General features: G+C 41.1%; 1 protein-coding gene across 3 annotated transcripts in view; it reads left to right on the top strand.

The window, feature by feature from the left end:
- CDH23 (cadherin related 23) overlaps positions 1 to 23,710 on the top strand; it is a 1,300,862-nt gene that overhangs the window by 385,291 nt on the left and 891,861 nt on the right. The window lies entirely within an intron of this gene.

Below are 23,710 nucleotides of genomic sequence, written 5' to 3'. Positions count from 1 at the left end.
CTTATCTACACTGCCCTCATGCTGTTTTATAGGAAAGATATATGAAAGAATCTGTAAGTTCTGGCACTATAGCCCCTCTAATGCTTAAAGGATATATTTTAAAGAGGAATTTGACCATGTAAGTGAGGAAATTAACACAAACCATTTTGAAAAAGTATAAGTATGCACATAATATTTCCGTATCTTTTGCTCTTGTTCACCCCTCCTCCACTGCCATCTACTTCCTATTCCACCACCCAGGACCGTGTTACAACAACAGTAAGCACATTAGTTCTGAATTTATAGGCCAGACTGTGGATTATGTAAGTCCCACACCTGCACATGCAAGTATTGGCAACCCAGCATTAGGCATTTACTGTTCAGATGCCAAGAGTGGACTCTGTTCTGCACATAGACAGCAGGTGGTGGGTTAGCATCATGATGCTGAATAAAGAAGAATAAAGATTTCTCTTTTGGCATTAGATAAATATAGTCTATAAGGGCCTTGTGACAATTCTACTTGTATAATGTTCTCCTTTACATATAATGCATTTTTAGTCCTTAGCAATTCAGCAAAACCCACAAGTCTTGCTACACAGGCAATGTGCTAACATAATAGGACTCTTCTCGGGAGCTTAAACAATTTGAAACACGCTTGCTTAACATTTTTTTTAAGCTACTTCATTTGGGAACCTTAAAATCAAGTTCACCTAGTATAACCAAATTAATAGTTTTTTTTTGTAAAAATAGCCAGCACTAGAGGAAGCCTGGAGCAGAGTTCTCATCTCTCTTATATTACTTTTTGTTTTATCCATTCTATCAAGGACTGTTTACAAAGCATTTGAGGTATTAGTTATCTAACGGTCATTCCTAAGCAATGCAGCTCAGGTCTTTGCAGCATACACCTGATCTAATCAGGAAAGCCCCTAAATAGACTGCTTGACATTTAGGGCTCATGTACACTGTAGCTGATAAACTCAAGTTCAGGAGCTTTTCTGTGTTTTTCTCAGCAGCCCCTGAACTCTCCCTAATGTTTTCCTATGTGTCCATGTACACATAGTCATTTACAGGCAGTTCAGTTTACAGTCGTTTTTTTTAACGCACCAAACTTGCATTCAGGAGTAGATTTTACGCCAATTGCTTGTAAATGCATGTAAACTCGGTTTACCGCATTTATAGGCATTTGCGTTTAGAAGTGTTTAACTGTTCCATGTCCAGATGCTGTTCAGAGCCTTTTTTCATCATCAGAAATGCATGCAAAGCATTTTCCTGGTACTCAACTGGACCTAGTACACCAGTGCAGTCAGTTCCAGGTTTCACATGAAGGAAAAAATGGTAGAACGCGCTGCATTATGCTCATGATGGGATCCATAGTGAATAGAACCAGAAAAGACAGGTCATCTCAACACATACTGCTCTCTCTGCTTCTGCTCTCTCAATTCCTCTCAAAATGTGTGAAATATTTAATTTTTTATTGCATTCTGGGCATTTGGGAAGGTCTCCTGAGGTTATCTTTTAAAAACATTTCTAAACGCAAACGTGCATAAACGCTATATGCAAACGAGGCTAAACTGACGTTTTTTAACCTACATTTTCTAGCAGTCAGTTTCTATCGTTCAGAAGAGTTTTCCAAATGCCCCATGTACATGAGCCCTAAATCTGCGCTTAATAAGCAGGTTATAGTCTCTACTAATGCTCTGAAGTATTTCTGATTTCTGTCTGACTGTTTGTGCTTAGCTTGACTGTGCTTCTTCTGATCATTGCCCTGTAACCTCTGCTGTTTTCAGTCATTGCTCCATTTAGATTTCTGGAACTAGACTCTTTTTAGGATCAGTTCCATCAGCTAGCTAACTCCACTACTGCCCACTGTTTGCTCTGACCATCTGTCCGAGGACTTGCACTGCTCTAACATCTGTCCTGCCTTTTAGTCAGCTGTGGGCACTGGTGGCACAGTGGGTTTGCTGAACTTTATGACGTCTGCTATAAGGTACTTCCATCAACCATTTGACTCCTCAGTTATGGAGTCCATGTGTGATGTGTGCAGGCCATCCAGATAATTTTAAAAAATGAACAACACAGGAAAGTAAAGACTTTCAAAAAAAGGAAACAGGACAAAAGAGTAAATTGAGAAAATTTTAGGTCTCACCAAACAATTATAGATAGAGAATGCTGCAAAGACGAAGTTGTGTTTTTTTTTTCTCATACTACATTGTTCTCAGATGACATTTTGAACTTGCTGCAGATCTGATGTACTTGTTTTCTGCATGCACATATTTGGTTGGTATGAGCAAAAATGTTTGGCATAAACTAAGAAACACAGTGGACAACAAAGGTGTGACTTTGCGTACACTTTTGGGTGTATCTTATAGATTTTTTGGCTACAAAAATAACCTGTTATTTACTCTATCTTGAACTGCTTTACAGAAATCATCCGGTTTTGCAATGTCCTCTTATGCATATTTAAAGTGCTACTAAACCCACAACAGTAAAATCAGTCTGTATATGCAGTAAAGCATGCTTGTTATACTCACTATGGAGCCTAAGGGAATAATACTTCACATTGTGTAAAAAGCTGTTTGATCCTGTGTTCTCCGATCCTCCCCTTCTATTGTCCCCAATCCGTATGCTGGTAGTACAGAGTTCTAGGAGTCACTTTGCACTTGCTCAGTGTGTATTGCTAGAGAGTTTTTGGGAGGGTGCATGTGCTCAGCACAGGGCCAATCAACGCTGTTCAGATAGAGGGTCAGTGGTTATACAGCCTCATAGGACAGTCAGAGCAGAATGAAAGCTCCTCCTACAAGCTTTAACCAGTGCTCAGCCGGTCACTGATGGAAGTCACAAGACTGCTATATACTGCTGATGAGAAAAGCAGTTTATATTTAGTAAAATAATTGTATTTCCATGTTTTGTGTACTCTGGGAGACCAGATATTATTATCATTATTATTATACAGTATTTATAAAGCGCCAATAGTTCGCTCAGCGCTGTACATTACAATGGGGGACAGAACAATAACAATACAATACAATGCAAAATATGAGGGGATCGAGGGCCCTGCTCTTTTGAGCTTACAATCTAGGAGGGAGGGGATGGTGGATATAGTGAATGCAGGGTCCTGGGTTTAGTAACGCTTTAAAGCGGAGCTCCACCCAAAAGGGGAAGTTCCGTTTTAAGCACATGTCCCCCGCTCCCCATTAAGGATTGGCACCTTTGGGGAGAGGGGGCCTGAATTTGACAGGTACCCGCCCCAACTTCCGCTGCGATCGGAAGTGGAAGTTGTCCTCCCCCCTTCCCCCCCCCCTGTAGTCTTCTTGGACACATGACAGGTGCAAGAAAACTACAGGGCCATTCACAAAGTGCAGCGCTTCTCACGCATGTGCAGTGGGCACCCGCCTGTGAAGCCGCAAGTTGTCACAGCCGGGTGCCCACACTAAAGATGCCGGCACCAGGAAGAGAAGACGGCCGGTGAAACCAGCGGTGGTGAGGACATCGCTGGACCAAGGGACAGGTAAGTGTCTGTATTTTAAAGGTCAGCAGCTACAGTTTTTGTAGCTGCTGACTTTTATTGATTTATTTTTTTCAGTTGGAACTCCGCTTTTAAGGTTACTTTCTGCTTGAGCTATCAGATGCTTTGTGTAGCTCATGCATGTCCAGGCATGCAGTCAGGGCATACTGAATAACCTTTGTGGAACTGGTAATGTTTGGGCAAGCCTAGGCAAGCTTAGGCTGAATGGATGCTGTCTGGAAGGGCTATAAAATCAGCTTGCATGCACAAATGCTACTTATTTATTTTATATCCTTTCCATGTATTTTGATGCAATTGTTTCAAGTCATAGCATTATCTGTGTACATGTAATTGACATTACAAAGTAAGCCAGTTATAGACTTGTGATATGATGATTGTTGACAGCAGAAATGTCTCGCCAATGTCAGAACAGCTGTGATACGTTTGGCTATATTTGTGACAACTACACGCTTCAGTCTCAAAATGCACCATGGCTGGAAGAAGGCATATGGACTGTACTTTGGTTGTAAGATTGGGTAACAAGGCAAGGCCCAGGCTCCTCACATTTTTTGTGTGCAAGTTTTGTTGTTGAGCTTGTAGCTTGGCTCAGGGAAACCCAGAAGTCAGTGCTTTTGGCTGTTTTCATGCTGATGATATGGCAAAAATAGAATGATCACATGACAGATTGTTATCTCTGTCTGACTAATGTCACTGGTTTTTCTGCTAAAAAAGAGAAACCAATTGAATACCTCCAATCTGCCTTAAGACATGAGACCAGTGCCACATGACAATCTGTCAGATCAGAGAAATGGAACATAAATTAAACAGAATAATAGTAAACATACATTTTTGAAAACATGGACTTTCCAAGCACCAAAGTCTTACAACAAAGAAAATGTCTAAAACAACATTTTATTAGATCCAATCTTAAAAACAAAACAAAAAAAATACACTGTACAAGGTAATATACAAAAATGGCGATGGTTTGGCTGTATTTACCAAAAAGAGAAAACTCCAACGTCTTTCAATTCATAAAGTTTATATCCTGAATCTTCTTTAGGGGAAAAACAGTAGAATACAGCAAAAGGGTTCTATAAAATAGTAAAATGTTGGTGATAGCATCATATAAATATATGTATTTCCAAAGAGACAAACATTGTTCATATTCAACGTACATCACCATATATTATGTCAAAGATAGATTATTTTTACTGGTTAATTCCCACCATCACATAGGCAAGAGGACCCTCTAGTGATCCAGTTAGGTAAATATGAACTAATAAAAATAACATTATGGAAATTCTAATTAGAATCTGGATAGTGTATTTAATTACCATGTATGGTATATAAAGGGAAGAGAAACCTGCATCCAATTACGTTGTGGAAACCAATAAAAGCCTCTGCTGGACTGAAAGTACCTGGGTACCCAAGCTTAAACAGAGTATATTCAAACTGATTATCTAGGGAAACCAACAAGTGGCCTCCAGTGTATATTAAAGCACAGCCCCTAAGATATAAACAGCTGTATATACTTAAGATAACCACTCTCACAGAGAGGGAGGAGAAGATTGCCAAACGGATAATACCAAGCAGTGCTATCACATCGTAAAGTCTTGTGCCAGAATATTAGAGCCTCTGTACACCACAGCCAAAACGTCCACTCCAAACCATAGAGTGAGTCTGGACATCCTATATATCATTAAGCTTGAATAGAAAACACAACCAAAGCACAGCAGTTTTCAATCAGTAAGTCAAATAGCACCCAGCACATGGGAGAGCTCTCCCATCACTAAAGATGTCCACCGCCGACCTCTGAGCCATTATGACGTCACTTCCAGCTCATGTGCCGTGTTGAAACGTCACTTCTGGTCAGAGGTGAAACCCTCCAAAAACGGTTTAAAACTGATTTTTTTTTTCCATTAAACCTCAGATGTATATTGGCTTTCAAAATGTGAATACACTTCATTTCTTTTTATAACAGTTTTGTTCAGGTCCCCTCCCCTGTTATTGAAATGCAGCCTTTCTAGAGCCCAAAATTGCAGTTCTTGCATTCTGTATCCATGTACTCTGTGAGAGTGATTATGTTAAGTGGTTATATTAAGTATATATACATATATATAACTGTTTATATCTTAGGGGTTGTGTTTTGATATACACTGGAGGCCCTATATTGTGATTTCTGATAGAGGAACAATTGCAAGAACTGCCACACATTATACATCTAACTGGGGTCCTTTTACCTGCATTAAATTCAGGTATTGCTCTTTAATATGGCGTTACCCAATACCATATGCTATAATTTTTGCTTGTAAAGTCTAGCATTCAGTATGGGGTCTTTATGTTTTTGTTTGTTTCCCTAGATAATCAATTTGAATATACTCTGTTTAAGCTTGGGTGCCAAGGCACTTACAGTCCACCACAGCCTTTTATTGGTTTCCACTACGTAATTGGATATAGGTTTCGCTTCCCTTTATATACCATATATGGCAATTAGATACACTATCCAGATTCTAATCACGATTGCCATAATTTTATTTTTGTTAGTTTACATTTACCTAGCTGGATCACTGGAGGATCCTCTTGCCTATGTGATGCCGGGAGTTAACCAGTAAAAACCTTCTATCTTTGACATAATATATGGCGATGTAAGTTGAATATGAACAATGTTTGTCTCGTTGGAAATAAATATATTTATATGATGCTATCATCAACATTTTACTATTGTACAGAACCCTTTTGCTGTATTCTACTGTTTTCTCCCTGAAGAAGATTCAGAATATAAACCTTATGAATTGAAACGTGTTGGGATTTTCTCTTTTTGGTGAATACAGCCAAACCATTGCCATTTTTTAATATTACCTTGTACAGTGTATTCTTTTTTTGTTTTTAAGATTGGATCTAATAAAATGTTGTTTTAGACATTTTCTTTATTGTAATACTTTGGTGCTTGCAAAGTCCCTGTTTTAAAAAATGTATGTTTACTATTGTTCTGTGAATTTGGATATAAGCACCGTCAATATATAGTATAACTGGCCAGTACCATATGTTCATAAATGAAACCGACAAAGATGCTGCAATGCACCAGCCAGGCACGGACAGTGACAATGATCAGGATTATGAATTGTGTATGTCTGGTAAGCCTCATCTCATAACACAGTCAGTATTAAAGAACCTGGCCAGAAACTGGTTTGGGAAAGTCAAAAGTAGAACTACTGAGATCAAGACTGCAGGTATGATGTTTGCTATCAGCAGGTAAATTTCTGTCTTTCGAATCCACCAAGATGATCTAATAAATGTCTTTGCACAGATTGACCACCTAATTTTTTGTACTGATATTGATTGTTCATAGCTTTGGATTGAGAACATGACCCACTAGATAGGTGTCCCTTTAATGATTTGTCATTGTTAAGCCACAAGGATGTCTTGTTTCACAATGGCAATATACATCCTTCATCCTTTTGGATATGCATCACACATAGGAAAACACGGAACTGTTGTTGAAGCACATCCAGTACACCAGGTATAACTGCATTATCTATGGAGATCTAAAAGTGATGGCTCTACTGTTTGGGATGCAGATTGGATATACCAAGTATTGTTGTTACATAAGCAAATAGGACAGTCATTCAAGAGAGTCACCTTACCTTAAAAAGAAATAGCCAGTCTGGTTCCAGGACAGAAGAACATGGCGCATGAACCACTTGTTGACCTAACAAAGATATTTTGCTTCGTCTTCACAGATAAATTTAATGAAATTGATGAAAAAGTAAGGTGAAGATTTTTTTATTCGGGACAGATGTTTCCGAGAAAAACGAATGTCAAGGTTAATGAATGCATTTGTGTTGGTCTACAGATCAGATACATCATCAATGACAAGCTGTTTGAAGATCATTTAGTGGGGCCAGAGGAAATAGCCTGGAAAGCATTCAAGAATGTTGTCAAGAATTTTCTTGACTAGAGAACACCAAATTACATTCAGTGGTGATCATGGTGAAAGGTTTCACCAGGACTTTGCCACAATATAAAAATGGTATACAGGCAACTGGAATCCATCATTTTTGGCTGACTGCTGTTGGACACTACAGTGAGATGCACTGCAATGACACTTGGGTAGAAATGAACATTAGCAGCAAAACACATTTAGCCCTGATGAACTCCTGTAAAATGTCAGAAACAGTATATCATTAAATACATTATAGTGATTAAAAGTGAATTTCATATTTTTCATGATTCCTATGTGATACAGTCATTCAGAAAATTATATCAGTGTTGAGTTTTGAAGGGGTCAATCGTAATCACAAAAAAGGAACTAAAACTTTTGGGAAAATTGTTGTCCAGTGATATCTGATATATGCAACTGTTTCTAAATGTTTAATATTAGTATTTTCAACATTGTGTAAATCATTGTTTCAGTTCGGTGATGGTGACCCTCTGTAGAACTTGCAGTATGCATCACTTTAAAGAGTTATCCTACTGAAAAGAACATATTGTTCCAGTTTAATTTAGCCAGCCTGCTATGTGCTTACAGTTTCACAGTTATTGAGCTTAGATTGTTTTTTTTTGGTTTTGGGTTTTTTTTACTATTCAGTTGCTGCTTTCCCTACCTAAAGCGGCCCATAGTTTGTGTCATTTTTCTGTTTATGGGGGAATCACCTTTTGTGAAAGGAAAGAAAATTGTTTGATTCCCCTATCAACACAGTTAGTGTTGATGGGGGATTCCATCCTACATTGCTATTGTGTTCTGCTGGCGGGGAGCCTTTCCTGCTGGCAGAACATAATGATCACTGTGGGTAGCTATAGCCACCCGCAGTGATCACATGAAAAAAAATCTGACAGGCCAGCTATACTGAAGTCAATCAGCCAGCCCATAGATGGATCAAATCTCGGCCAGTCGCTGCTGACCTGGCCAAGATTTGATCCATCTATGGCCAGCTAAAGTGAATATCTCATCTTCTAAAGTGAAAAAGATAGTCCCACCTTCCCCTTAGGTTTGAATCTGGTCAGAGCTAGGATATTTTGCGCCCGGGGATGAACTATAAAATTGGCGCCCCAGCCCCTCTCCCCGTTTAATCACATCAGTGACACCAATGATGGGGCACTATTCCTCCCACTGACACCAATGACACTTACCTTGCTGACCCCAGCTCCAGCCTAGGCTCCTTCCCTCTCCCATCTACAGCCAGCATACCTGGTTGCAGCAGCACCATCTGCACGGCACACTTACCGGTCAGCTGTCTTCTTCACTTGCTCCGGCTGCTCCGTCACTTGATCTTCACGCTGCCACTCGGTACAAGCTGCCATAGGCTGTCCAGTGATCCCGAGGGTGTGGCCAGATGACAGGGGCGGCATGTCATCCCGCCCACACATCGCATCCAGGGAGAAGAACACACCGGACCTGCGGACCTCTCTACCGCGCCTCCTGAACTGGATCGTCGTGGGACTGGGACACGGAGCCAAGTAAGACACAGCTGCCCGCCCCTGTACTAAGTGTCCCTTCTGTTGGAAGGGGGGTCGGCGACACCGTGCCGCCCCCCCTAAAAAGTGCACCCTAGGCAAACGCCTTGTTTGCCTCGTGGTAAATACGCCCCTGGTTGTAAGCCTCATTTTGGCACCCCTGTACCTTGGCGCCCGGGTACATATGTACCCCCCTGCCCCCCCAGCTACGCCTCTGAATCTGGTGGCTTGCTTATCTTCATCTGCTAAACAATTCCCCAGCCTAGGACAATTACACTTGCCTAGTCTGGCACCACAGCATTGGTCTTCTATTCAAAAACCATGTGCAAAGGTTAGTACACACATGATTCAACATAGGTAAAGGGGTGATGGAGTGCTCTACTGAACACTGTAACTCCTCCTTCTACTTTAACTTCTTGGCAGCTTAGAAAATCTTATCTCTTTAACTGAATCCCACTTATTTTGTTTGCCTAAACATTCATATGCAGAATTCCTCTGACTGGTTAGATTTATGAATTGTAAGTTTTGGTTATAGCTTCACTTTTTAAAAGGACATATTAACAAATGTGGTTATGCAACTATGTGAACCATTTTTCTGAGATGGGTTAAGAAGAGCAACAGAAGCACTAAAATACTGGAGAAAATGCTGTTTCAAACGCACTCCAGTATTTGTCATGTAATCCCAATCTAGGCATTTAGTTGTGTGAGCTGTGGTGAATCTGAACTCTGATCTTTCTAGGAAAGATAAATATTTGAGCCTATTTGTTGTTCTTTATTACTCCTAGAAACAATTTAGTATTTCAGTATAGGGCTACTTTAACTCTAGTTTTTCTTTCATTTTGAAGTGTAATAACTGGCACAGGGCAGCTATACAGATGCAATGATTGACCCAGCTTGCCAGGATATAATCACTTAGCAGTTTGTGCCAGTTTAATTGCAACTGCTTCTGGTCTGTTCAGTGTGGATCATTGACGTGTGCTTCCTAAACAGGCTGTCACTGTGTGCTATCATACTGCAGGATGTGTTACTTGTGGGGCATCTCATTACTGTTCCGTAAATACATTTCTCACCATGGGCTTTCTTGATAGCAACATCATCTTCAGGAATCATTTAAAAGAATGGACAACAGAGTCTTGATTGCTGGTTTTATCGTACCTACTATGTTCCTCTCTAGAAATAATCCAACACAACATTCTCTTGTTTCCTTGCACCTACCTGTGAAGTAGCACATCTGTACAATGTATACAACATACTACAGCAAAACTGACATTTACAAAGAAAAAAAAATGCCATCTAAATTTCAAATTACATCTTTCGACCAATTACTTCTGTTTGTGAACAAAGCAGCTGTAGATTCTTTTCATCTACACAAGACCCTTATCCTGGCCAGAAAGGAAGGGAGGGGCCCTTATCCCCTGAACCATATCAGGTCATATGTCCTCAACATGGGGGGTACCTTGCCAGGGTCCCTGGGAAAAACGCTTTGTTTCTGTGTTGATGAAGACTAGGACAAGGGACTCATCCCCATAACTCTGGCTCAGTGGTTGTGGCAGTTTGCCTCTTTAACACATGTGGGGTGCGGTATGTGGGGGTAACCTTATTGTTCCGATGAGACCACCACCTGCAGACCCCCGCAACCACCGGGCAAGAGTTGTATGGAAGAGGTTGTTGTCCTCAACATGGGGACAAGGTGCTTAGCCAGGGGATTGCACTCTGGCAATTTACCCCCCTATGTAGATTGTACACTCCTTCCCCCCTTTCCTGGCCAAGTAGGTTGCATGCTTGGGTCAAGGTCTGGTGTGGATTTTGCGTGAGACTTCTATGCTTTTTTTTGTTATTGTTTGCATAGAGTCCTGCTTAAAATCCATAAAATTCATAACAAGTGGGGGAGGGGGTTTGGTGACAAAGTCAGGGTCCATAAGTAAAGTGTAAAATCACAGATATTTATTTTGTCTTCTCAAAACTTAAATATTGCAGCTTATTAATCCTTATATGTAGTGGATGCATTAGTTTTCTTAGGCTTTTTTCTCTCTTTCCACCTGTGATCTGGCCAGGAACACACTATATTAGGGTGCTTACACTCTGGGCATTATCAGACAAGGGAGACAGTAGTGTTAGATGCACTAGCATATTTAGATACAAATGAAAGCAAAACTACAGTTAAACCTTTTTAAGCAGTTACAATAACAGATTTTTGTTCCTTTTGAGATAAAGGTTTTACATAAATAAAAGTTGATTCTTGTAGGCACCCCTGTAAGTGGTAAATCTCAATCCTCTAGCACAGTGGTGGTTATTTTAACCTATAGAGGGCATAGGGTGGCCCCTGACACTTCCAGAGGGCTGCACAATAGCAGCACATTTTCACATTTCAGTGCCCAAAAATGTTGGCCCTACTTTATTTTTCCAGCATATTGCAATGCACAGTAAAGAAGTTGGAGTAAGACAGTAAGATAACCCCAGCATTGATGTCAGTGGATACAATAATAACCTCCTCCCATGATGTCAATGAAAGCAATAACCTCCAGCATTGCTTTCAGTGGACACAATAAGCAGATGCACTAATAACCCCAAACATTAGTGTCAGTGGTCACAATAAAATCCTCTAGGAATGGTGACAGTTATCGCAATAATAACCCCCAGCATTGGTGTCCACGGACACAATCATAATCTCCCAACACTGGTATCAGTGAACGCAATAATATCCCTCAACACTGGTGTCAGGACTGTTACCCCCCAAATTGATGTTCACAGGCAGTAAAGTTCAACCCCCCCCCCCGCATTGATACTCACTGGCAGTGAAAGTTAACCATCTCTTCTCATTTGTGTTCATAGAAATTAAATTTACCCCCCCCCCCCCCGTTTATCTATAGTTTCACAAAACCTGAGAAAGTGGGGGTAGAGACTCATGAAACTTGTTGTGATTCTTCGTACTGCTTTCGCTGATTGGACTCCAGTTTCCACCTGGGAGCAAAGTTATATTGAATGGAGGGGAATAAGTAATGATTTTACTGTGAAACATACATACTTTATGCACTTATATTATGCAATATATGGTTGTGAAACTAGTGTTCTCAAACTGAAATGATTTTAATGATTTTACAATAATTGATTGTGTTTTAACAGTTTAGCATATTTCATGTATTGGCATCTTAAAAGTATGAAAAAAGGGGGGAACAGAGGGAAGCCGGGGAGTCCACTGGAATTCAAGAAAAGGGTGGGTGGTTCCTCCATGCCGAGGGTGGGAGTGTTTACCAGGTCCCCGATGCAATGTGTTTTTACTTTGTATGTTTTCTACGAATAATTATGTTTTTTGAGGTTAAAACCAAAAACCGCTCCATATATTATGCTTTATCAATACAATATATTTTACCATATTCAGATGCTATTCTCCAAATTCATATTAGGCATTTAGAAATTGGTACTACCCTGCTATATTATTTCTGTAAAAGCTGTGGAGTAGTACCATAAAGTATTGTACGATATGTGCAGTCTGTCTTAAGTACCACATAAATCTTTTAAATACTTTATTGCAATAGGGTCCGAAATTGACACATTTTAAAATCTGTCAGCAGTTACTTGGCTTTCTGGCTTAAATCAATGTAATGGCATCATATGCAGCATTACATTGAACATTTTGAGTTCCAGTATGTTTAAACAAAGCTTGCATTCTATGAGGCTAAATGGTGATTGCCACAAATGAAATTAAAGCAATTATGTGTCCATATGTTTGTATTTTGCATAAAAGGAAAACATTCTTCTCTTGAAAGATCACTAGAAATGCGTGTCTACACCACTCAGGGCAAAGCAACAAGTTCACTTTAATTCAACCTTATACAGCTTACATGTTTCTCTTTCACTCCCTTGCCCTAGTCTCTGGGATCATAGCCTATACAGGGGTGTGGAGTCCTCTTGTGACAGTACTTTTTAGCCCAACAAGTCTTTGTCTTCTGGTGCTGAATGGAGATGTAATAGAGCAAAGGAAGGATACGTACAGTACATGGATACGTACAGTACAGTATATGTGCAGATGGGGTGGGGGATTAAAGAGTAAGAAAACTAAAGTTTTCCTACCTTGTTGCTCCTCATCTAAACTTGTCATGCTGTTTACCTCCAGCTGGCCATACTTATTCTTCTCACTGCCTGAGCAGCACTTAATAAAGGAAAGAATTTCCCATAGAAGTCAATGGGGTTCTACTACACAAAGCATGAAGAAGAGGCCAGACTGGCCAGAGGTAAACATCACAATGGGATGCAACTGGACTTGATGTCAGAATTAGGCAATTGTGCAGCTGAGGAGGGGAGAGTGTCCGAAAAGGATAGCAAACATGTTGCTTTGTACAAAAGGTGCGCATGCCTCTTTAATTGTTAAGCTTATACAAATCTCTGAATCCAAGAAAAAGTATGCAATAAAATCAATAATCAAATCTAATATACTTGTGCAATATAAGCATGAGGTTAATATTCATACCAAATAAACATTTTTCATAAGTAGGCTCCATAAGCAGACTCCACTTAATCTTCAGGTACCTTAAAGTGCTCGGTGATGAATGAAAACATTAAAGTGCTTCAACATGCCAGAGTGCTTTCTCACATCCAAGCTTTTTACCAGATGGACGTGTTGCTTTGCCCGAATTCTCACAGCACATGATTGGATTAGACTGGGGGTCAGCAACCTGTGGATTGCAAGCTACCGGTAGATCGTGGCCAAGGTGATTGACAGATTGTGGTCTGGGCTTGCTGACCTGCTATCCCAGAGCATTAAACAGAGTGCAATGCAGAAGGACTTGTTCTAAAGTTGGAGCTGTAGTAGGGAGCAAGAGCGGCATAAGCCGATGCCTCCTCTGTAGTGTTGACTCCTGTCCCATGCGAACTGATACCAGCTGGAGGTCTCCAGAGTGGTGCTAGCAGCAGGAAAGAAGAGATCTTCAGGTCATTGTGAAGCAATACACTGGGCATATTAGTATAGGACTACTTTCACACTGATGTACTGAGATTTACCCACACCAAGGGTGCAGTGCAGTGTACCTGCAGCTTTCCTGCGGGTTTGCTGTGTTTAGCCATAGACTATTAAATCCTGTGGGTTTGGTGTGCTTTCTGAAAGCATACTAAAGCTCTTGAATGCATGAGTTTTGGTGCACTTTCAGAAAGTGCACCACACCTGCAAGATATAATAGAAGTCTATGGCAAAGTGCAGCTAACCCAGGAAAGTCGCAGATGCACTGCGCTGCATCCGTGGTGCAGGTAAATTGCAGCACATCAGTGTGAAAGCATCTTTATTTGGGGCTCATAACAGTAAGGGTTCATTTACATTTGCATTTGCAGTTTGGAGGGTGGTTAAACCCCATAGTTAAGATGTGTTTTCACCACCCCAACCCGAAACTGAACCACCTTTAGCTGCAATGGCCAGGGGTGTACATATGCCTCAGCAGGAGTTATAAACCCTTTCGTGATTGGTGGGTGTAGAACCTGCCAAGCATGGTTGCCTTTTCATCAGGTGGTGAGGAGGCTTCATAAATTCAGGTTAATGAAGCCTCTTCACCACCTGATTTAAACCCACGATTGGTGTGCAATGCATGCAATTGCGAGACGGTAGTACAGAAATGAAGGGTTTAAATCAGGTGTCAGGAGATGACACTGTGCCCGGTGATCTTTGACTTCTCCCATGTTATTTAGGTAGATCTCCACCTCTTTAAGGTTGCCTACCCCTGCATTAGACAAAGGTAGGCACAGCCAGGGGGGTATTTGCCAACAAGGCAAACAAGGCACTTGCCTAGGGCAGCATTTTTCAGGGGGGCAGCACCTCCCCCCATAAAAAGGGATGAAAGAAGGGACACGCGCACTATGGGAACCAGGTAGGATCAGAGAGAGGCTGCGGGCTGCTTGATGGTTTATGTAGAGCCTGATTCTCGTTCCCGGGGATGTCCAGAGCTGTGAAGATGAGTGTCTCTTTCTATCGCCCAGGGAAGAGGGTGGTAGTGGAAGGCTCTCCTGACGAATGTAGGGCAGGGGTGTTGTTGGTCATTGTCAGGCTCTCTCCACAGAAGGGGGAAGGGGGGGTTGTGTTGGTCGGTATCCATGGGGTTGACAATTTTTGTGTTGCCTAGGGCAGCAAAAAACCTAAATACATCACTGAGCACAGCAATGAATATATTTTGGATGACCGACTAGGATATGTGCTCACTGCTCTACCACCCTAAGAATCTGAATAAAATTGTGTAAGTGTGGGCAGACATAAAAGATCCCATATAATTAAGTTAAGCACTTAATAAAATCACTCCAATGCATTTTTAAGCAGTCTGTCTTGATAATAACTTTCTATAGCCTCCTATACATTAGCATTCATATTGAGGGGAAGTGAAAGAACTGTGAGCTGAGTGCTATGAGTTTAACTACTGAGCTTGCTGAATGGTATAGAGAGGTGATATGGAATGGAGAAAAGTAAGTGGTCATGGCTTTGGGTTGTGTCTAGATTAGAAATCTTGCTCTACAGAATTACAACTATTTGCAGATGAAGATAATCCCGCACACATGTATTTCAAATTTGTTTATAGCTTGTTCCCTACACCTACATATATTATTGAGAATATATAGTTCTCTAAGCTATAAAATAAAAAAAATGTTTTTTTTAGTTTAGACTACGAGCCTTCTTTATGAAAAAAATAAGTATGCTTTACAAAAGATCACACTTAAATAGTGTCATTTAGGCTGCACTTTTCTCGGATAAAGCAGATCAGGGTGTTCTAAATCCACATTGTTAGTCAACCGTTCTTTATACAAACCATGCAAAGTACAATGACAAAGGCCATTAACCAAATTCCACAGAGGTCAGTCACCTGAGCCAAAGCTAATGAAACCTGACCAGGAACCTTGCCAACCAATAAATGAATTCATGGCTTCTAACAAGGTCATAAGCCATGCTTTTCTTCATTCCAGTATACAAAGCTTTATGGTCCTGGCACCTTTCAAACTCTTAAGGCAAAATGGTAAAATCAATGAGCCATACTAATCTGGAACATTTTTAATATTCATAAATTTGTATTTGCATACCTATCCTACCTTTCAACAACCTCAAATGCTACCAGTATTGTACCACAAATTGTCTGAAACAGGGTTGCCAACCTTCAGTAAACTTACTGACAGTTTATAAAAATCAGTGATTTTTACAGCTGTCAGTAATTGTAATTTTATGTCAGTAAAAGTCTCCTTTTTTCAGGCAGGTTAGTGTTGGCTCAGCAAGTATAAGAAAAAAAAACTCTTGACAGCTTGATGCAGCACCAGCAGGCAGAGTTTGGAGTCAGTTGGGATTATTTTAAATAGAAGCAGGCCACAGCTGGTGGCTGAAGAAGCAGGCAGCTGCATTTGCCGATCCTGCTCCTCTAGTTCCGGCTGCGGAGTGATCTCAACAGTGCTGCCTCTCTGCATAGATAGATAGAACCCGGTGCTTGTCTGGTGGCAACAGCTCCTGAACCCTGTGCTTACGGCCCCACGTGCCCTGCAGCTACAGTACACTCTCCTCCTGAGTAACCTATCGTGCTCTTCTGCAGCCACAGTTCTCTATCAGGTACTGTCAAGGAGGGGGATATGGGAGTGGGAGTAGAGCACTGTACTAGGGGTGGAGGCAATTTGGGGGTAAAGGGGGCACCTCTGTACTCGCAGCGCATCCATGAAACCTCAATTCTATATGCAACTCATTCCTGAACCCTGCACTCTGTATGCAGCACACCCCTGAGCCCTGCACTCTGTATGCACCACACCCCTGAACCCCACACTCTGTATGCAGCGCGCCCCTGAACCCCGCATTCTGTATGCAGCACACCCCCTGAACCCTGCACTCTGTATGCAGCGCCCCCCTGAAACCTGCAATCATCATGCAGCACAAATTGAACCCCGCACTCTGTAAGCAGCGTGCCCCTGAACCCTGCACTCTGTATGCAGTGCACCCCTGAAACCTGCAATCTGTATGTAGCGCACACTTAAACCCTGCACTCTGTGTGTAATCCACAATTGAACCCTGTACTCTGTATGTAGCGCACATCTGAACCCTGCACTCTGTACTTAACGCACATTTCTGACATTTAATGCCCCTTTAAGACCCTCCCAAAGTGTATAAGTTGATACTGCTGCCCACCTGAATGGGAATTTTGCATTGAAATACAGTGTCACAACCGCAAGTCAAGCATTTGACTTGTGTCCTCTGCACAGCCTCATTGAGCTTATAAGGCAAGTTTGACAGGCGATGCTGCCTATGAAACTTGGCTTGTCGAATTAGAATTGCCACACTATGAAAGTAAGCATCAAGGCCATGGCAATATGTACTCACCCAAGTAGCTGATATGTTAATTTAGAGGTAGGTGGCCAGGGAGCTGTTCTGTTTAATCACCTTCTTTTAGGCCACTCCCACTATTGGAAGCAATCTGGTCATGCCAATTGTTCTCTTTGGCATGTATAACAAAACTTGTTTTTCAACTGTATCCCAGCAGGGTGGCTGATAATTTGTCATAATGTGTTGACTTTTTAAATGTACACCAGGCCAATTACGTGTTATGGATATTGTCAGTGGTTACAAATTGTGTTTATACTGTTTAAATATTGATTGCTTTACTGTCTAATAGGAATTCTATAATTTTTTCAGGTTATCAGTACAAAATGTGATCTGTCAGCAAATTTTCCATGTTCTGTCAGTAAAAAAGTTGCAGGAGGTTGGTAACCCTGGTCTGGAAGGACATAAACAGGTCAATCATATATTGTGTTTAGGGATGGGGGTCAATCTGCTCGGGTTCAATTTGCAGGGGCGGGCGGATGGTGAAATCCTTTCTGAAATTAGCAAAATACAAACTTAGCAATTTTCAAGGCTAGTAGGCAAACTATTGTCAAAAAAGGAGAGCAAGGGGCAATAGGAACAACAAATATGTAGTGCTTTGGTGCATACTACATGAATGCACAAGTGGCGTGCAGAAAACAGAGGGCAGCTTTGATTGTGTCATCAAAAAATGTATGCTGCTGCCCTTGAAGAAAAGGAAAAATACAAAAAGCAAACAGCAAAAGCAAAGTAAAAAATGTACCTCCCCTCAAAAAATAAACCATGAAACACTAAACCAAACCCATTTTTTAACCTAGCAAAAAAAAAGTGGATAAACATGAAATTAAAAAAAAAAGGGGCCCATGCACATGACCGTAAATAAATTGCATGATCATTACAATATTTAAATTTTTTTACTGATCTGAATGCGGTACTATTGTTTCGTATGGACCCATGCACACAGTGCATAAAGATCAATAAAACCACGCTGCATTAAAATCTGCAAACCTGAGTGTCAGGTCAGTAATTTACATGTATACTCGTATAAGCGCTTGTATACACATTTATGTGTATACACTAGGGTTGCACCGAAATTTTGTTGGCCGAAACGTTTCGGTCGAAAACACCCCTATCTGCCTTAGGCCGATATAAAAATAAGCACCGTTGCTTGCCTGCCTCTACTCGCTGGTTCTCAGGCTTACCTGGGAAACCATTGAACGATCCCGACACTGGGCATAGAGATAAGTGAAGGAAAGTTGACCTCCACTCATCTCTATGCTCTTGGAGGACTGGAGCCATGTCACTTGCTGTTGCGGTGCCTTTTAAACAACGCCATTTTTTTTAAAGCACTAGATCGATGATTTTTTTTATCTAATGCTTTACATTGTAAAGGAGAGATGTGGGGTCTTGACCCTATATCTCTCCATAAAGAGGACCTGTCACTACTTATTTCTATCACAAGGGATGCATGCATTCCTTGTGATAGGAATAAAAGTGATTACATTTTTTATAAGGGACAGTGTAAAAAAAATAAAATAAAAAATAATAATTTAAAAAAAGTTTTAAGTGCCCCCATCCCCTCGTGCTTGTCTGTAGTGTTGAACGCATATGTAGGCCACACCCACATATGTAAACTGTGTTCAAACCAAGCATGTGAGGTATCGCCACGAATATCAGAGCAAGAGCAGTAATTCTAGCACTAGACCTCTTCTGTGACCTTGAAATGGTAACCTGTGAACATTTTTAGAGCGTCACCCATGGAGATTTTTAAGTACCATAGTTTGATGCCACGAGAATGTGCAATTTTTAAGCATGACATGTTGGGTATCTATTTTCTCGGCATAACATCATCTTTCATATTTTACAAAAAAGATTGTGGTATATATTGTGGTTGTTTTTTAATCATTAAAGTGTATTTTTTCCAAAATTGCGTTTGAAAAACATTGTTTGTTTTTGGCCAAGTGCATCCTGAATTTTTGGTTTCAGCACCAGAATTTTCATTTCAGTGCACCACTAGTATACACATAATTTAAATCTTAGCTTGCAAGAATAAAAGAAGAAGAACTTTACACTTATAAACACACGCACATGTTTTTGCGCCTGTCCTTGTAAACCCATACACTTTCAGGATCATATATGATTTTTAACACAGGATCTTTTTGCCAGCAGTATTCTGCATTTATGATCAGTAATTTTGTTATGGCTTTGTGCATGAAGCCTAAAAAAAAAAGAAAGATGGCCAAGCAACTCAACAGCAACTGCAGTAGTTGCCCATGCAAAGAAAGGCAGTCCTAAAAGAACTGTGGGGTTCTTGAATTGTTGACTCAAGAACACCACACTATAATCCAAGTGCAATATAGCACAGTATAATACTGTATACCAACTAACTTCCACATTGAAATTTGCAGTCCTACCAAAGTAAACACACTTTATCTCCCGTGAACTCAAACCTCATATCCAATTGTGCTCATCTTCCACTAACATTTGTTGATACAGACATTTTGAGATTTTGAAATTTTTGTTGGGAAAAAAAAATGCACCTATTTTTCTGGGCCATAGTACTGGTACAAGCATACACATATGCAGTAACACTGCGGTCGTCAGGAGCAGAATTTCTTTTAGGTTATACTTTAGTTTTCCATTGATAATAAAACAAAAATCAGGAAATATCCATGACCATTTACCATCAACTGAAAGCCTAATTTGAACTGAAAATATCAAGGTGTATGTAGCACCCTCCTAGATAGCTTGGGCTGAGCTAGAAGGAGTTATTTTAGGTCAGGGCTGGGAGGCACTGCAGGTCAGTTCCTGGACACCTCCCCCTGCTCTAAAGATTTTGGAGAAGATTCTAGAAGCAGTGAGCGGGGGTGAGGAGAAGCTGGCCTGCAAATTTAGAGGACCTTGGCCAATCCCCAAGCAGGAGGCTTGGCATGGAGACAAGGCAGCCTTTAAATGTGCTGGAGCCTGCTCAGCAGCAGAAGAGTTCAGGTGGAAGATGAAGTGAGAGGCTGGAGAGCAGGAGCCTGGGAGGGGGCCCCGATGTGTACAGACTCATCTAGAGGCAGAGGAGCTGGAATGAAGGAAAGCTCAGGAACACATCGGCCAGCAGAGAGAGGACCATCTGTGCAGGAGGGAAGGAGCGGCCCACCAGAAAGCCTGAGAGCAGACACTGACCCATCAGCTCACAGACAGAGGACTGAGTGAGTAGACCTATACCCTTGGGCCAACAAAAGGGAAGGAGCACTCTAGTGGGAAACTGGATTAGCTTGCTCCCTGGGACTGTCCTCTAAAGTGACAGGCACTGGATCCTCTTCCCGGGGATTCACCCAGTACAGCTGGATGAAGAGAGGATTCATCTGGGGTCTGGATTGGAACACCAGGAGATGCTGGCTAGCTCTCCAGAAGATCATTTTTTGCTGTTAAAGAGACATGTACATAGTTTCCAGGAAGATTTCCTCAATTGCTGTTCCCTTTCGGTATCCTGTACATCCCTTACCCCATCCAAGTTCAATTCCCGTAATAAAATCCCCCCCAAAAACAAGATCAAGAACTTGTTACTGTCTCCTTGATGTAAGTCTGTGTGGACAATGTGTGTTGCCTGGCTGTTCAGGACTAAAAGGGGACCAAAATATCGACTCCTAAGGTAGTAGTACTACATGTAATTCACTTGGTTAAACTAAGTAGTTGCAATAATATGCACAGTTTTACTAACGCATGTCACAGTGTCAAAAGGCATTAAGATTTCTTTTAACCTTCTTCATAAAGGACTTTTCAAAATGTTTGTGTCTTTATTTTCCCTTTTTTTTGTGACTGAGTAGGAGTACTGTGTACCTATGCCCTCCTTATTCATTCAGTTAGGGGATGAATGTTAGTTTTTTTCCTTTTCTTTTTTTGCTTTGGTACATGTTCCTTAGGGCAGTGTCCAGTTCCTTATGCCATTTATTTGAAAATCCCTTGCCTTTTAGACTGTAAAAATGCCTTTGCTGCTTTTTAAAAGTTAGCTCATGTTTACCTCCATGAGATTCGGATTAGGCACCCAAACTTCAGCAAAGTTCACTGAACTCTCCTCAAGCTGAACCCTGATAGATTCAGCTCATCCCTACTGAAGACACTGCTGGCACAACACTGAGGACTCACGGGAACTGTATTTACTGCATGTCACTGTGTGCCTCCAGAGGAAGTGCAAGAGAACATCTGTTCACAGTTCCCAGCCAGCAGAATTTTAAGGGGCAGCGTTTAGGCTGCAGAAAGGCATATTCTTTGTATGGCATATTGTGGTTTATATATTTGCAATATTACTTTAAATATTTGTGAAAGACTAGAACCATTCTAGTATAGTGAACTAGAGCTATTTGAGCATCTGACTGCCTGGCCTGTCCATGACATCTAAACAGGAGTGAGCCATGGCCAGTGTGGTGGTTGAGCACAGAAGCTATCATTTGCCTAGATGGTACTACTCATCCCAGACCTTGCAATGGTGAAGGAATTGTAAGTGGAGGCTTACAACAGTCATTGCATGCGTGTATTAAAAATCCTTTTTAATATGTCTAACTAAACAAGCAGTTTTTGCAAGACAAAGATGTTAAGTGTAGGTGCTGGTAATCATTCTCAATGACCATTTTGAATTGCTTAAAAGTGTAAATCCAGTTTAACCTTAACTACTTATAAACCCCCCCCCCCCCAACATCTATGCTTATTAAGCCATGTAAGAAAGATGTATATACTTACCTATTTTCAGGTTGCTTTAGTCAAGTCACATGATCTCCCCTGCATCGGCCAGCAGCAGCTACAGGGGAGAGAGTACTCAAGCAACAGCTATGTAAAACCTGGAACATTGATGTCACCTATAGATATATGAGAGTCAAAAGAGCCGACAACCTGAAAGGTAAAATCCAGTCTTCTTTATTGAAAACAATGTTGGGGTTAAAATCCAGAAACAAGACAGTTGACACGTTTCAGCCTATGCAGGCCTTAGTTTAAAATGGGCATTGGCCAAAGCATATCAACTGTCTCATTAGTGGATTTTAATCCCAACATTGTTTTCAATAAAGAAGTTTGGATTTTAGCCTTTGGATTTCCTGGATCTTTTGAGTGTTGCATGCCTATGTCTTGCAGAGGCTTTGAGCGGGTCAATGATAATTTGAAATAGGATTTTCAGGGTGGTAATGCTGTCGGTCTTTGTTACTGTGATGTCACCCGTAGGCTTCAATGGCCCATCCATTGTCGGCACTACCTCATCTCCCCTGTAGCCACGTTGGTTGACGCAGGAGAGTGAGATCACATGACCAGATTGGACAAGAGCAGCTTGAAAATAACACAGGCTAGTAAGCATAGGTGTTTGGAGAGGGGGAAGGCACAGTTTTGGAGTAGTTAGGGTTAGGCTGGAATTCCACTTTAAAGTGATGGTAAAGCCTATTTTTGAATTTAGAATTAAAAATAAGGTATGCTTAAATGTTCTGTGCAATGGTATTGCACAGAGAAGTATCTTACCTCCTCTTCTGGAGTCCCCTGCTCCTTTTCTCCTCTGGGTACCTCCTTAGCATGTGATGAGGGGGCACCCATGCGGGAGTGCTTTGAAACAGGCTGCGTGCATCCATAGACACACACAGAGTGGCTTGGTTATACCTCTCTGCTCTCTCCTCACAGAATTTGACTGACAACAGCAAGAGCCTATGACTTGAGCTGCTCTCAGAATTTCCTGTGAGAAAAGGAAGGGAAGAACTATAGCTGGGACATCTCTGGATCATGAGTGGAGACAGAGAAGTGGCACAACAAGTGGTGAAATGTTTATTACCTTAAAGTGGTTGTGAACTCTTACATATACCCAGTGAAGTGACTGGCCTCAAGAGATATACAGAGGTGAAACACATTCAAGGGATGCAGTCTTCTTTTGAAAGTGCTGAATTTATAAAGCTTATAGAGCTGTAAAAAAAAAGGGGGCGGAGAGCTGAAGTTACTCTGCAGAGCTCAGGGAAGGGAGCTTTGAGAGCTGATTGGAGGGAAGGAACACCCCCCCCCCACTCCACACAGCTCACAAGCACAGAATAAAGCTGTCAATCTGGTGGAGCTCCCTCCCCTGTCACCATTTTTGTCTTGGTGTCAGGAAACCTTGTCAGACATGATTCATGCTGATAATAGAGGAACAAAGCAGCAGACAGAAATTACACTTAGTGCTCCTAATTGAGATAAGTACACGCGATAGAGGGATATGCTTTAATTGTTCATGTCTAAGGTTTACAATCACTATAATGCAGGGAATGCATTAAGATAAAAAACATTTTAAATTTAGAACCACTTTAATATCTTCAATAAACCCAAGAAGCACAAATAGCTTTAAATATTGGCTTTGCTACAATAACTATGCTAGATTCTTTCATTTCTTTGACCTACATAATGGAAACATGCAACTGAAAAAACTTTAAACCAAAATTATAATTTTTGTATCCCTTTAATATCAATATTGCTATCATTTT

The sequence above is a fragment of the Staurois parvus genome, unplaced genomic scaffold, assembly GCF_062004578.1.
Source record: "Staurois parvus isolate SC_StPar_1 unplaced genomic scaffold, SC_StPar_1.0 ptg000177l, whole genome shotgun sequence".
NCBI classification, from domain to species: domain Eukaryota; kingdom Metazoa; phylum Chordata; class Amphibia; order Anura; family Ranidae; genus Staurois; species Staurois parvus.
Note: the sequence above shows the minus strand (reverse complement) of the source record. Positions and strands in the feature narration are given on the sequence as shown.